The 17,066-nt window shown below is 39.4% G+C and overlaps 1 protein-coding gene across 8 annotated transcripts in view; it reads right to left on the minus strand.

Moving 5' to 3' along the window:
- LOC116841693 (low affinity immunoglobulin epsilon Fc receptor-like) overlaps nucleotides 1-17,066 on the minus strand; it is a 256,972-nt gene that overhangs the window by 141,762 nt on the left and 98,144 nt on the right. Inside the window, exons 1-2 of one of the 8 annotated variants that reach the window (XM_032809955.1) lie at nucleotides 11,943-12,190; nucleotides 7,276-7,406 (exon numbers count right to left, since the gene is read on the minus strand). The exons of 1 other annotated variant lie outside the window; for it this stretch is intronic. The gene's annotated coding sequence lies outside the window, so the exon portion shown is untranslated. Of the gene's footprint in view, nucleotides 1-7,275; nucleotides 7,776-11,718; nucleotides 11,834-11,942; nucleotides 12,191-17,066 lie in introns of those variants that run through there. 6 more of the 8 variants (XM_032809954.1, XM_032809953.1, XM_032809956.1 and 3 more) reach the window with 6 other exon arrangements.

Here is a 17,066-nt window from a genome sequence, read left to right on the forward strand (position 1 = left end):
GAAACTGGACCAGCGCGCGGAATTTTAACACCTGCCAGTGCATCATTCTTGAACGCGCGCGCGCACAAAATAACGACGATCTAATAACTATTTAAATTTATGCGCGATGGACGCTGATAAGTAATTGCATCAGGCAATGCGCGGAACGAGAAGACACACTTTATGGAAGCGGAGTTGGTGTAGATCGCTTTCTATAAAAAGCTTATTTAAGTCGCTTATAGCCGATCTGCTGCTTTATTACCGGCGGTACTCCGCGAAAGACAATAACCGTCGAGATAACGCCCGTGAGGGTGAAAACGAGAGAGGAAGGGAAGAGAGAGAGAGAGAGAGAGAGAGAGAAACGGAATAGTATCGAGGAAATGGCACGACCAAGCTAGCCGCAAACAACGCAGAAGCCGAAGTAATGACGGGTCACTGACAAACGACACCGCAGCGGCAATTATACGGCAGCGATATCCAGCCCCGAGTGTCTACGAAGCTGCGTGTGACGCGGTCCATCGATATTAATTGATAAAACGAATTTCAAATTACTCCCGCGGCGTACGGCAATATTTTACAACTCGTGGAAATCCAGCCGGACGAAGTCTGACAGCAGGGACAGCTCGATCGCGATCGCCCGCGCTGCGCGGAATAAAATGGTTTTGTCAGTCATTCGAATCGATATCGCGGGATATCGCGAGATTCGCGACCCTCTCGTCTCGCCGGGCGCCGATCCTTTGAACGATTCGGGGATCGAGATTGCGATCGGAGCCTGCGACATGCTGCAACGATATATGTGTGCGTGTACGTCGGAAATCGGCGCGAATTTGCGCGCGCGCGGACGACATAAAAAGTGACCCAGCAGTCCTCAAATTAGTAATGCACACATATGAATATGGAATTAAATAAGTAATATCAATGATATTGATGTTATAAATAATATTTCATGGATTGTGTAGAGAGTATTTATTCGCAGATGGGTGTACGAAAATTTGGTAGCAGCTTTATCAGTTGATTTATGAAGATTGTATCACTTGTGAATGGTTCATATGGCAATCACAATTATCATATATAGAGTGGCGAAATATAAACATCAAACAAATACGGAAAAAATTATAAAATTGTACTTAAAAGAACATGTCATGTGAGATGTAATACGAAAATCTAAGTGTAACTTTTAGATTTGTTACTGCATCAATACGACAAAAAACTTACATTATTGTAAGATGTAAATTTGATGATTAATTTGATACACACATTTGATACACTTATCTCATAAATGTATAATTTTAAAAATTATAAAATTTCCATCACAGATTGTCTCACATCGTGATAATCATAAAAGTTCACCAAAATAATTATATAATATATTCAGAAGCGCAGAACCAAGAATATATTCGGAATATATTCAAAAAGCAGTTAGTTATGCAATTGGTGCATCTGCGCGCGCGCGCACACACACACACACACTCGTTTAATTAAAATCAGAATATCAATTCGAACATAATTGTGCGGATTAATTTAGATTAGATTTATCTTCTATTCGAGCACAGAGAGAAATGGCTTCGCGGCTGTGAGCTCTGGCAACGCTTTTACCAACGTCGATTAAAGTCAGGCCTAGTTCCAACTACGCAAATTAGCAATGAGGTTAAAACTCAAATGAATTTTTGTGACATCTCCGCGTGAACCCAAAAGCATTCTTGGCAATTCTCATAAATGGCATTCTCTCGACGATAGGAGCGAAAGAAAAAAAGGACACGCGTATGATCCTGCGGGCCAATGGCCGCGTATGTCGAAGTACAATTATAGCGGTCGTTAAAAACAGAGGAACTGCATTACAGTCAGACACGCGCGCGTATCTGCAGCCGTGTAATTCTTCGAGACAGCAAGCACCGGTGCTTCCGCCCTTTTCCGCTACTTCCGTCGTTAATGCGTGACTCACGTACGGCAGGCAGCTCGAGGAAGACCCGGATTAATTTCTGGTTGCGCGGAGTCCGCCGAGACGCAAGAACGATCGTTCATTAAGACGACGGCGGGTCGCGCAAAGACCGTTTCCGGGCGGTGGTGGAGGTAGTGGCGGGTAATTTGTCCCTCACTATAATCGCGATGCATTCGCGCGTTACCGTGGTGCCCCGATTACGCTAACAAGGTTGCCGCGGAACCACGCACGTTGCGCCTAAGCGAATTGGCGGGCAAACGTTCGGCGAGACCCTGGCAAATCGGCGAATTCAATTGCGGCACACGTAGGAATCCGAGGCCTCGAAGAAGTCGATAATCGAATGTGTCTTCCTCTGTACAGACCCCGGCTCTTGCCGACAACCACGGGACTCATTCAGCACGATTTAACAATCAAATCTGCTATTTCAACGCGCTCTCTCTCTCTCTCTCTCTCTCTCTCTCTCTCTCTCTCTCTCTCTCCCCCTCTCTCTCTCTCCTCCCGTTAATCACAAATTTCTTTCCCTTATTTCTAGTCAGTCGAATCACTTCTTTTTATTTTTTGTCGATTGAATTTCTTTCCTTTATTTGCCGAGATTGCGTTAGCATTACATCATCCGGCATAATAGTCTTCATATTTACTAAGCTTAATTCCAAACGAATTTCTCGATTACGTATGTATGTATATATGTGTGTGCAATTTATATTCGTGCAATATAACTGTTGATTATTCCGATAGAGTCGCTTTTTCGAAATAATCAATAGTTATGATGCATGAGTATGTCGACATATTGCGCGTAATCGAGAAATTCGTTTGGAACTGGGCATAGTAAATGTTAAGATTATTGCACCAGGTTGTATACGTAATCCTTCTCGGAGATATGATGCAGAAGTGTGGTACATTAAAAGATCATCATTATTTACTCGGCAACTGTGTTTGCAGATTTTTTCGCGGCTGGAGTTTACGATTCGAACGATGGGAGACTGAAGGTAAAACTTGAAACGTGTAAATTTTGAACGTGGCAGATCTAATGTAGTTTTGTGAGAGGAGAGAGGAATAAAAAATTGATATTTTTATGTATATAGATAGCATACAATCGTTTAATCGTCGTCGTGAGAAAATTCACGAGGAACCAGATACGTTCGGGCATAAGGATCAAATTGTTTGAAAATTCAATTACAATTGTGTGCATTGTGTATAGCGAGACTGAGGTACATCGATCAGTCAGGCGCGCAAGCATTAATTAAGGAAAGATTGTGTTCGGAGGTTGCGAACGTTTGCCCTAACCGGGAATGATTGATCTAGTCAAACCCGATTGTAAACTAAGGATTGAAGCTGAGACCACAGACCGTTGGAACTAAGGTTACGTCGAATGGGGTTTACGTGTCAAAGGGCCATACTGTTGTGTAAAGCGACAAGGAGTGACAGACATATTTCCTGTAACCACGGATCGATAGAACTGTACGCGTGTGCTGTCAGACTGTGACGCCATGAAGCGGATTACATTGTAACATTCAACCGCGATCAAAAAACACGCGAGAATCCAATTAAAAGTGGAATTTTTTACAAAATAAAAGCAAGTTTAAATTAAAGTGCGACATTTTTCAGTCGCGTTTTGAAAAACAAAAACAGCACATTCATGATACTGAAACATTTTCGCGATGATAGGTAACACATGTGTATATGTATGTGTGTGTATGTGTATATATATATATATATATATATATATATATCCTCTCTAAAAAAAACATGTTAACTGAATTAATACAGTTTGTACCGAAACTTTGAGGCCTCTTTCGCGATGCTGATTAGCTGTCTTGATCTCGTGTTGCGGCTGTCTTTATATCGCGCGCGGCGGAGTCGAGTGACAGTTCGTATATTCGAGAATGGAGTTATAACAAGGTTATATTTTTAATGTATAATAGTTTTAAAAGTTGCGAAGTGTGTTTGCCGTAATAATTTTGAAAAAAAATTATGGAGTTAACAAGGATAATATCAGATAAGTATTGGCGAATGCATAAAAATATTTAACGATGTAAAACTTGAATACTTTGTGTCGTGTTCATTTTTCATAGTTAACTTAAATAATAAAAAGGTAAAAGAGAAAGAAAAAGAAAGAGAAAAAGGAGAGAATATGCGAGAAGAAATGAAGAAAAGACAGAAAAAATGAAGATAAATAATAAGGCGGTAAAAAAACCATGAAAGTGAGATGGAAAGACAAGAGGAATACATGAATGAGTAAGAGCATAAATGAATAAAAAGATAGATAATAAATAAATAAATAAATTTTTTTGCCGCGATAAAAAATAATATTGCTTTACATAATATATAAGGATATAAAACTAGGATATCTTATATTGTTACTTATGTTGATATCTTATGTTGATACTTTTATTATTTTTAGTTTAACAAGGCAAAAAGAAAGGAATAAAGAAAGAAAATACAAAAATTGCAAAGAAAAAGAGAAAATATAAGGAGAGAAGACAGTACAATACAGGTAGATAAGTAACAGAAAATAGAAACGAAGCAAGAAGATAGAAAATAGAGTGATGTAAGTTAGTAAAATAGGAAAGGTTACTTTTTAAAAAAGTAATTCATTATTACTCATTATTCATCAAAAAAGTACGTTGTTACCATCATATTTCATTATTAGACAGAAGGGGAGAGAGGGAGAGAGAGAGAAAAGGAAAGAAAGAGGACAGGGAAAGGCAAAGAGAGAGAGAGAGAGAGAGAGCTAAATGCAGTAAATATTAAGCTATTAGAAGAAAAATAAATACGGTGAGAATAAAAAGATGAAAAAGAAAAAAAAAGATATATATATAATGGTAAAAGACGGAGAAGAATGTAGAGAGAAAAAGAAGTATAAAAAATTTATATATATATATATAAATTATTATTACTTATATATAAACTTATATTTATATATATAAATTTATATTAAATTTTCATTTTTCTTTTTCGTTATATTTCTCTTTTTCTCTTATTGTTAAAGAAGAATTAGAGAAAATTAAAGAAAATAAGAAAGAATGAGAAAATATGCAAGTGAATGAGAAAGAATGAGAGATAATGAGGAAGGATAGTAGAAAATTAAAGTGACTGAAACAGTATGAGAGTGAATGAGAGAGAATCAGGAAAAATAAGAGAGAAGAATGAGTGATAATGAGAGAGTATTAAGAAGAATATATAAATATTAATATAATTATTAACTATAAGTATATTTTAAATTTATTTTTTTTTATTTTTTATTGTTTTTTATTAGCTAAATAGCGCGCGCCTGTATTGTTCTAGTAATAAAAATTATATATTATAGTAATATATTACATATAGAATAAAAAGTTATATATTATAAGACAGAATTTCGCAACCGAGAAGAATATATTGACATGGTGCAGTGATTGACTATTCTTTCATATCAAATATATTTATATTTACATTTTAGAAAAAAGAGAGAAAGAGAAACTAAAATATGTTATGAAAAAGTTTATTATATTTCTAGAAAAATGTACTACATTCTTTAGCAAGACAGACTTTATTGACAGGATTACTAGAAATACATCAAAACTAAAAAGAATTTAGATAAAAGAAAAAACCAATATTCTCTCCGTGTAATAACAAAAAAACTGATATGACACGCATTCGCGTTTTTAGAAGAGTACAAACATATCGAATGTATGATTTCATAGGAAAGTCAGCACTGTACAAGCAATGATAAAACGAGCGTTCGAGTAACTCGAGCGATATTTCATCGATCACTGGCGATTCTCGCCGACAGGTGCGGCTGTCCGATTCATTTCTTTCTAATTCATCCCGTTCGTACACATACTCGCGAAGACATTTACGTTGGGACGAAAACCGACGCGATACAGCGCTATTAGCCGCACAGGTGAGTATCCGCGCATTCCTGCGGTGCCGGCGACGTAACCAGATTATGTGGCATGCATAGGTGAATTAGCAAGCAAATGTTCGGTAAATTCGTTTGTTGGCCGATCGATATGTCGTGGTATCGGTATCCAGCAAATTCGATTGCCCGAATAGCGATCGAGATGCTCGACTGGCTGAGTGAGCGAGATAGCCATACCACGAATAGCGGCATGGTAGCCTAATTCTGACCGAGAAATTCAACAAGAGCAATTAAATCAAACGTGCAAAAACCGCAAATTAATCTGCAATGTATCCAACATTGTCATAAAATGCTCCATGAAAAACACAATAATCGATATATTCTATAAACTTTCGTAGAAAAAAGAAATGCTATTAAATCAATAGAATTCGTGAACAGCGCTGTAGTTGGAATAAATCGTTAATAGCAACCTTATTCAAACTAATACTCGAGTTATTGAAACAATGTGCACGCAGAAAATATTGTAGCAAAAGTTACATTTTAACTGTATTTCTTTTTACAATGTTTCTTTTTTTTATAGTCATACTATACTAAAATTATAAAGCATAAATTATTACAGAAATAATAAATTTGACGATCTATAACATCTTTTCTGAGTATAATATATTACACGGAAAAAAAGAGTTTGGTTGAATAAACCAATTTTTGAAATATGAACAATTCAAAAATTCCAAGTGAAGTTGTCAGAATTCAATGTTAATTATGAAGATTTCTGCAGATAATTTCAATCGGGATTTCTAAGTCGTTCATATCTCATCAGAAATTGATTCACTCAGACCTTTTATGTCCGTGTAGTTCCAATAATATTTCTATTGAATCAAAAAGATTTACTCTAACTGCAACACTATTAACCCATTCTACTGATACAGCATTTTTTTCGTGTGTGTGTGTGTGTGTGTGTGTGTGTGTGTGTGTGTATGTATATGTATGGATACCAACACGAATCACTTTTAACTGATTCTGTGTATCAATAGAATATCCATAAAATTCTATAAATTCCGCGCGTTTTGCACAAAAGACATTACCCTAAATTAAAGAAGCTGAGTGATTTTTCGTTCGCCCATTAATCTCAATCAGCCACGCCGTACAATTTACTCACATCGCAGCTGGGGAGCGGTTCGAGAGAACGTTATTTACTCTCGTTTAAGTAACATTTATCTCGCTCAACTTTATACTCGAGGCAAAGCGCGGTAACGTCGCCGTGAACTTGTACGTTCTCCTTGCGGGCACGACAGACGTAAGAAATGATCAGGCGCAAAGCGTTTTAACGCGAACACTGTTCAAAGTTACGATGAAACTCTCGCGCACTTGAGAGAGAGAGAGTGTGTGAGAGAGAGGGGAAGAGAGAGAGAGAGAGAGAGAGAGAGAGAGAGAGTGCGTTTCCCTCGCTCCCGTACACGTACATCAAAAGTTCGACCTCGAAGATCCATTAAACTTTATCCCCCGCTACTTGACTCACCGTTTCGCAAAGTTGGCTAAAGAAATTCCACCGAGAGGCGCCTCCTCCCCCACCTCAGCAGCCCTTTTCCACCTTCGGTCCGCGATTCGCTCAACACACCGTGTAACACATAAGACCAACTCCTACGATACCTGCAGCAGGTACAAGACGTCCACTGTGATAGCACTCTGTCAATCCTACGAGAAAGGCTGCGAGAGGTCAACCTGGAATGATCTCGTGACCAAATAACGAGCCGGCTCTCTCGCACAAGCCACCGGAATTCCGCGACAACTTCAATTGACCGACCGGTTTTACAATTTTCGATGTTCTCTCGCGAGTGCCGTCACAGTCGCCGCCGCTGCCGTCGCGATCCCCGCGCGAGTGCCGCGCACCACAATACCGGTTTCGTGAAAGTGGATTACGCACGCGGTGGAAGTGAAATTACTTACTGCCGTCTCAAAAAAAGGAATGTTTGACATTTAATGCAAGCCGCAGACAGATGGTTGCTTTGAAAAAAAACAAAAAAAAAGAATACCTTCAAGAACGAGCAGCTTTAAAACGAGTAAACGCTTTTGGTTCGGCTTTCTAATTTTATATCACTGCTTCCCCCCCCCTCCCCTCTCCTTCTCTTCCTTCCCTTTCTTAGACGAAACGAAGTACCAAAAACCGGATTTGTAAAAATAACGTTTCTACATTTCAATTTTAATCAAGAATATGTAATAAAAGATAAAGCCTGGTGTGGTTGCTCGCTGCGTGTGCGTTACGCCGTCTTAATGTTGCATGTATTACATTCCGAGCGATTCTGATATGCTAATCGAAGTGCTCCTCCTCCACTTTGTGTAGAGACGCGGAGGACTGGTCGGAGCGAGCCGCCATATGTGGCATCGGACGTATTCCAGTAGCTAATTAAAGTCGACAGTCACCTTGACCAAAGCGACAGTGACGAAACACCGAATAGATAATGAATAGCCGTGAGTAGCTTCAAACGCTGAATATGCTACAGACTCGTTGGCGCAATAGCCAGCTGACTAGTTGCGAAACGCGATTGTAGAACCTTCTTCTCTTTTTGCGCGAGCCGATTGTCGTCGAAGCGTCGGCGGTTGCAAATCTAAGAATTTCCGAGGTGACACGGACGAGCGTGAATTGCAACGTCTCGCGGGCGTTGCGAAACACTCTCGCGACCGTATTATCTGGGATCACTCGACGGGGGAATTTATTTTTCGCGAGCGGCGAACTTAAAGGTGAACGTTAGAACCGGTACTGGAGCGCGGACTGGAAGCTGGACGCACAAGCGAGCAAGTGGCAACGGCCTCGAATACGCGTCGCCGGGAAACCAGATTCGTCGAGCGAAAAACTCTCGCGAAAATTTCAGCGATTTCACGCACGACCGTGTATCCGCGCGACGCCGATTCCCCAGTCGAATGTCGAGCATTTTGACACGAAATTCAAGCGTGCCATTCGTTGAAACGTTAATCCGTTTGTAATGCGACATTTAAACGACGTTCGAGCAGCGGACTGTAACGGTGTTTACTTCATTAAGCTGTATGAAATTTTAATAGACATTACGTATAAATTATTCATCAAATTACACTGCTCACGGACTTATATTTGATACGATACGGCCATTCAATAGCGATAGTTGTAGTAATGCAGTTGTTCCAATTTCATCGCGATAATAGATGTTTGCAATTACGTCGGACGCAAAATACTGACAGTATTCGCCATTTGGAGGCGGACCGTTTGGAGATAAATTTGGTATTTGCCATTTGGAGATGAATTTGGCCGCCAAAACATTTCCGCGAGAAATTTAACGCGCCATTATTTCCTGCAACGAGTTTATCTCTCATCCTCCGAGAAAATATAACTTCACCCTCAGCGGAATCCTAGAAGATTTTACTGTTCATTCGAAAAAATAGTCTCGCAGTTACACATGGCGAAAATTATTTAGATACGAGAAATTTACTAAGACGGATAAATGATTAGCAAATATTGCGATATTGCATGTCTTGTATTTAATGAATATTTAGATGACAGAGACAAAGAATTTCTAACTAAACTATTTGTAAAATTTAGCAAAAAAATCTCTGTGACGCCCATTCAGATTAAAGCCAGCCGCATTTCTTATAAAAGTATCTGTGATAGACAAAAAGATTTATCATGAAAGATAAACAAGTAAAACAATCCTCTTACGCTCACCTAAATTTGCTTGTAGATATCACTAGAATGATGCTGCTCTAAATTTCGATGCGTGTCACAGACAATCTTTTAACGGATACAAACACCAGCGACAGATTTTAACTGTGACATCTAGAATTTTATCTGGATCAACAAAACATTTCTTTTTTTTTTTTAAGTATTATGTATGGCCTCTGCAAAAGCCGAAAGGGAAATATTCTAAGCATATTCTATTTTTAAAATTAGAAGAATTTCGTCTCTTATCTGCAATACAAGTCTTGCTTGCCGCTTCCAGTAAACATAACTCAAACTTTATTCAAAAGAAAGAAAAGTTAGAATAATGTCTAGTAGACTTCTCTGATTAATAGTCCACATTGTTATAAAAGGAAAAGTTTTCATTTGCAATGTGAGATTACAGTAAAGAGAAAGAGAGAGAGAGAGAGAGAGAGAGAGAGAGAGAGAGAGAGAGAAATATGCAACTATTCTTTTTTGCTATCCAACTTGCTCTTTGAGATTTAAACGCAACCCAGTCCAATTTTAGCCCCATTTATTTTTTTAAATTCGCAATCTGCTACGATTTTAATTAAATTTTTTCGGTACAGTTTGCTCTGAGATTTTATGCTAATCTCTCCTTCGAGATGTACAATTGGAATTGGGCTTTTGACCCGCGCAAATAAGACCTTCGTCGAATACACCGAGGAGATTTCTCTGACCGTCGCATTCTGTTGTTCGGCGACATTGATAATACCTAGGCGATGCCTAATCCCTGTATACACACGCGCAGCGGCACGATCTGTATACAGCGATCGATCATCTACAGCCAATCAGACCCTATGTAACCCAGGTGCGGCCAAACAAATTATTTCCTGCCGATTAGCTCGGCGATCGCTCGCGGTAGCGCAACGCCGCCGCGCTTAATACAGTCGGCCATCGAATTAAATCGCACGTTCGGGCGATGCAACGGCGTTTCGCGGCCTTCGCGTTCGCATTTGCATTTGGCGCGCACTTGCATTTGGCTCGGTCGCCGTGCGCGCCAACGAGAAAACATGAGAGTGGACTTTTTTCGGAACAATAATTTGCCTTATTACGATTGCACTTTGCACACAGACATACTTAACGTAACACCCAATTATCGTTTTAACGTAACATTCGATGAGTCGCGAGTCAGTTATATATAATTGCACTAAAAAAAAAATATAATCTTATCTTTAGCGAACACATCCTCTGTCTTATATGATCTCACGAGAATTCTTCTAGAATCAAAAGAAAAATATTCTAGATCCAATAATCTTAAAGTTGAAGGAATTTTGTCTCTCATCTACATTGATAGAAAAAATATTTAAGAAATACAAAATATTTATTGGATGGATATTAATAACATATTTATTTAAATCTAAATTGCTCTATACTTAAATAGAATAAACTGTTGCTTTCATGAAAAAGATTAAGATTTTAAGAAAAAGTTCTTCTATTTAACAAATATTTTATATTTTCTTAAGTTTTTAATATAAATATATTATTAGTACTCACTGAGTAAATAATTCTTTTTCTTAGATTTTTTCTCTCAATGTACACACTGCAAGTCTTATTTTCAATAAAAATTTCTTTCAATAAGAGTAAGCATTCTGCTTCAAGTAAACATATTCATCTTTATTCAAAAGAGAAAAAATAATTTGAATAATATCTTGTACTTTCGATTATGATTCACTTCATTAGGAAAGAAATATTCCTTTGATAAAAGTTTTCGCTTAGAATATGGGATTATAGGAAGTAGCACTTCGCAACTAAAATTCCTTTTTTGAGTGTGGCAATATTTTCCTTTTGATTCTAGGAGAATCCTCTTTGAAATCCTAAACAAGAGAATTTCCGTTAAAAATAAAATTACATTTGTTTAGATGTGAAATTTTATCGATGTGTGAACCTCGGCGATGAGAGGGACGAATTAAAAATAAAACCGTGTCATTCATCGGCGAAATAAAATTTTATTATCCTCTTCACTTTCTTTTCTCATCGCTCGCAGCGTTCGAAAGCCGTAGCTTTGGAGACTTCGTTTAAGTAATTAATTCCAAGTGCGACAAACGCGAATCTCGGACGCCAGCTCGGGCGCAAACGTGAATTTTGGAACATCCCTTGGAAAGCTTCGTAGGAATTCCATTCAAGCCCCTAGACAATTATCCTGGTCTATCCGTTTATACGCTTTAGTGCTTGACGCTTTATCAATACCGATGCAACGACGAGCGGGCGCAAGCGCGCGCGGCTATATTGAGACGTTAATTTCAGCATTGTTACCGGGAGCAATCTGAGACGGCTGTCATCAATTTCAATCCACGTGGTATCGATCGGACACGCTGGAGCGGTATCAAAGCCAACGGAACGAGCGGCCGCGATGAGCGCGCAGATGAAACATTCGAGGGAGATTAGTCACACCGTAAAAACTCAACGAAATACACGCGAGCAAGGTCGCGGACACGTAGACGAGGGAACTCCGGGACCAAATCGACGAACGTACGTACGTATCAGCGGAGTACCTCGACGAGTACTCCGGTTCCGTGTGTGTACTATTTACTCTGAACTCTCAGTCTGTCTGGCTGTTCCTCACTCGCACCCGTTTCACATCAGTGAGTAACCAGCGAGTCGCACGACCGGACCGGGAAAGTAAAAGAAACGAAGAGAACGAAGGACTTGGCGCGACGATCTGCCAAGTGACACGAGAACGACGCCCGAACGGACACAGTCCCCGAAGAGGCTCAGCCCGCTGTACCAGATGGAGGTCTACCGAGACACTGACGACTTCTCTCGCCACCAGGACACTCGCCGAGTCTCACGCAGGTTGAGACCAAAGATAGAGAGTGAGAGCGAGCAAAAGAGAGAGAAAGAGAGAGAGAGAGAGAGAGGAGAGCGTAGTCTTCTCGCTTTCTCTCGCGTGCACGTTGGGCGCGCTGTCTCTCGCTCTCTCACTCTCGCGCGTATACTTTTCATGATTTTCTCCCGATTCCCCCCTCCCCCCTTCTCTCCAGCCGCGCGAGCATGCTACGGCGAGCACGTGGGGAGAGAGAGAGTGAGAGGTTCTGTGAATGATTTCGCGAGGGCTTGGCCTGAGAACGGCCGCATATATGTCACGGTGGCGGATCGAAGGAGTTGTCTCTTCCCGCGAGAAAAATGTTACCGACGTTGACGGCTACTCAGTTGGAACTGATTCTTCGCGTCCAAGTAGGCGGACTGAACGATCTGTTTGACGTTTCTTCTCGGGTCGACTTGTCTCGAGATGATTCGCTCGAGAATATCCTCGATTGCGCTTTCAATTCCACGCGAACAGAGTTTGGATATCAGTTCCAAGTGTCGCCGTGTCAAAACAGTCGTCAAACAGACACAAGCAAAAAAAAACAGAAAATGCCAAGTCGTTAACTCTAAGTTGGAAACGTTGTATTTACAGCAATCGATGTTTCCAGCAAAATGTACGATAACCCGATTAAATTCGCTGGCTAAACACATCACTTCTTTTCCCCAAGTTAAATATTAATTATTAATTAAATATTAAGTATTATTAGTTAAATATTAAGTATTAATAGTTATTATTTAAAACCTGCCTCAGATGAGAGACACTCAAATTTTAATTCAAAAGTAGACGTAAGTTTTTCAGCTAAATTGCGATTGCAAATGTCACATATATTATATAATTCAAATAAAAAACTCTTATCTAAATCTAAATATAGACCTGAGTATTTCAAGTAGGACAAGTCCGAAGTAACGACTATTAATACGAACGAGCCTAAGTGTATTTTACGCAATCACGTAAAAAAAGATACAAGATGATTTAGAGAGTCCTCGAAATAAGCCGTGGTAACAGACATGTTGAATAAAGTATTTGCATCTTCAAACTCGTGATTATTATGCCTTTAAACCTGCAGTCACGTTTGTGGCGGCGTTACGCGATCATCGTGAATATGAAGCAGAACGCAATCCCGTCTCCCGTAACCACACGAGGCCACCGATAAGCCGTTCATCACCGATACGGGTTAACAGAACGTATAATCACGAGCGACCTTTATCAATGTTTCCAGTCGCGCAATATCCGCGACGCCAGAAAGAGAGAGTGGATCTCCTCTTGATACTTTTTTCCCCCTCTGAGACGCGATAGTTCGCCACGAAGAATCGACCTGGGAATTTCATACCTTCACTGTATAAGACTACTACTCGCGACCCCAACAACGAACATCACCTTCAGCCATCATAAAGTATCGCCACCATTGCGATACGCAAACTATGCACGATGCGCTCGTCGTCGATTTCGCTGACCCAAAACGTCGGCGAAGCGCGTTTATCCTGTCGAACGTTTCACGAAGTCGATACGTCGCTCGCGAGGCTCTCTGGACGTGCATTAATTTCGCGCGTTTTTTTGCACTGACCATCTCTGTTACCATGACACAAGCGATTGCGAAACTTGACAGTTTCTAGTCTCGTGAAAGCGGCTTCCATTTTAACAAATAAAGGATGCGGATTCTGACGATTCATTTCCTTACAGAATCATTTCTAATAAAGATAAAAACAGGAGATGTTGCGAAAATGACGTTCCGCGTTCACTTGGAACGCACTTAAACTTGCGAATGTGCTGACTCGATCGGAATCTTGGAGACGGCGCGCTATCAAAGCAAGTTTGCGCTTCAACCTGATTTTTCTTCCCATGTTCATTCTCTTCTTACACAGAAGAATACTGTATTCAAGGAAATGTTGCTTGTTCCATAAGTTTATCCGCGAAGACCATTATAAACATAAAATTTGTCGAAAATGCATTCTCATTCGTAGTAACATTTCAGCCCAACTAGTATAAGTTAGCATTTCAATAAAGAAATTAAAGAAATTCGATTTGCTCACTATACAAACTCGAGCCAACTTTTCCTTTGATAAAGTTTTCTAATATTCTTGCAAACTTTGCAGAAAAAGAATAAATTCTTCTTTTGTGGGTACGCGATAATGAGCTTCTCTCAAATTTGCGACAAGTACACGGAGAAAATATTGCAGTGAAAATTACGTTGATACTTCGAATGATATTTCGAATAATATTAAATTACGAATGATTTTTCTTTTCAGCATGTTTCTTGTTAAGCTAGACTAAAATTATAATATATATAAATAAAATAAATAATCGCTATAGAAATAATAAATTTGTTGATCCATATATCTAATACACGATATAAGGAACATTCAAGAATTTTATAGTAAAAAATCACAAGTACATAATATTTTTAAACAAATACTTAATAATTTCGGTCAAAATTCTGTATAAGTCGAGATTACCAAAACTTGATTGTAATCTTTACTACAATATTTTCTCCATGTATACTTGAAGCCTATCAGACAAATATTCTTTGTTAAGGATAACCATTACTCAAAATAAGGAAAGTAAACTGAATTATATTTTTCTCTGTGTAGAGTCGTCGGATGTTTGTGATGATCGACACAGCTACGAACCGCTTTCATCGAATCCACTCTACATCGTGATGCACCCGTAATCTGCTCGCGAATTAGCAGTCTAGCACGAAATTATCGGCGAGCAAGGGAGAATCTGATCACTTCCTATTCGATCACTTCGTACTCGCGATCCTTAATAATCCCGCTTAGCCTTACGTCGAAACACCGAATTACTGCCGGAACGTCACGAACGTTACATGCATGTGTACAATGTGCAGGCATCGCATGCGAGTTGCGAAACTCGTTACGAATAATAATACAACGGGATGTTCCTTCGCTCACGTGAAAACGTCGGGAATCAACGCGCGTGAAAAAATTCATACCGACACCGCCGTGAAACTTCCCAAATCCGTCGAAGACACCGGAATCGCGATATGCTGCATTGATGTACGTTAAAACGGCATGCCGACGAAGTAGCTTGCTAACAGGCTCATAGAGCGCGGCCGTTGGCGCCTCGTTGGGTTAATTGTTGCGGTAGCTTTGTAATTTGTAGTTCCGGTTGTGGTCAGTGATACGTCATGCAGTAGCCGGCACGTGACAAATTGCAGCGTTATTGCCGCGGATATACCAAGATAGAGACGGCACTGCTCTTCGCCAAGCGATACGCGATTCAATTAACAATTGTAATTAACGAATCGTTCACGCGAACTCTCCGCACTCGTACGGAAATGTTCTACAACCTCTTTCTCCTCGCTTGCCAGGAGCAGAATAAAATATTCTATTCGCAGTGGACATCTTCTTGGAGATTTTCTTTTCTTGATTTAAAGGAATGTCTACTACTCGCGTGAAAAGATATTTTAATTCTTAAATTTTCGGATCTTCTCGCACCGTGACTTTTTAAAAAATTATAAAGTTAAATTTCTAGTTTTTCAAAACTTGTCTTTTTCTTGAAGCGTTAAGTTTCTTTAAGGAAAGATTCTAATTTAGATAGCTTGAGAAACGGGAGATTTTATGAATTCTTTGAAAGAAATGAATAAAGATTATGATCAGTTTAAGCATAAAAGAATTATTTTTATTTAAAAAAAAATTTTGTGATCCAGATTTTTTTTGCTAAGTGCATCTAGCTGGTGGGCAACATTACAGTTCAACAACATTACAGCATTACAGTAACATTACAGCAACATTACATTACGTTCGTGTAATAATCTGAAACAAATGGGACAAAAAATTTTTTAGTTGTATTAAATTTGCTGAAGGATGAACCTTTATATTGTATGCAGAAAGTCGAAATTTAAAAAAATGGTGACACTTTGAAGTTGCAAGCTAATTTTTCTCGGAAAAAAATTACTAATTTTAGAAAATTTCCAAAGGAGTTAAATTCATTCTCCAAAAAATTTAATACAATTCATAAATGTTTTTGTCCCATTGATTGATTTCAAATTTTTCGGTGATCTAAACCGGAACCTCCCCTTTAACCCTTTTGCTACCATCGGGACAAGTGTTTTCCCACCATTAATAACCTTATTCAATTGAATAAACAGTATTCTGGCATTCAGGACACATCAACTATCATTCTGCTTATTATTCCGTCAGGACAAATATGTAAAAAACAAGGTTGGTAATAAAAGCGTTAAATGTTAAAAGTGACTGTCTCATGCAACATTGTATTTATATCCAAGTTTTATATGTATAAATATATTTATTTAGCAGAAAGGTGTTGACGTCGCAGAATGGACACGCAGCGCAACGTCACCGCGGAATCACATCGTGTCTGACGCGTCGCGGAGTTACGAGCAGAATGCGAGCACCAGGCTCGGTCATTTAAATGGCCCGGTCAAGTTTTATTGGGTGACATGTTAACGCAGATCGCGTCGAAACTTCAGCCCCACGACGAAAATGGAGAACGAGGAGGACTCGGTGTTAACACCCACTCCGCGACTTCAGCATTAGCGCCGGCCGAATAATAAAGGACGCCCTTCCAGCTTTGAAAATCAATGAAGAGCGGCGGCGGCCGACGGGGAAACTTTCAGAGATTGTCTCGGGAATCCGCGCGAAATACATTAAACAAATCGAAAAACCGATTTCGAGACAAAGAGCGCCCAGTAATTCGGGAAGTGCGGCGTCCTCGTCGCGACGAATAACGAAGGCAATAATTCCACCGCCGCGGAATAATCGTTCGCTTTTAGCGACGAGGAAGTTTCCAATAATTGATAGAAATGACAATCGCT

The sequence above is a fragment of the Odontomachus brunneus genome, unplaced genomic scaffold, assembly GCF_010583005.1.
Source record: "Odontomachus brunneus isolate Ranch 3 - 2012 unplaced genomic scaffold, Obru_v1 Obru_scaffold_017, whole genome shotgun sequence".
Classification (NCBI taxonomy): Eukaryota; Metazoa; Arthropoda; class Insecta; order Hymenoptera; family Formicidae; genus Odontomachus; species Odontomachus brunneus.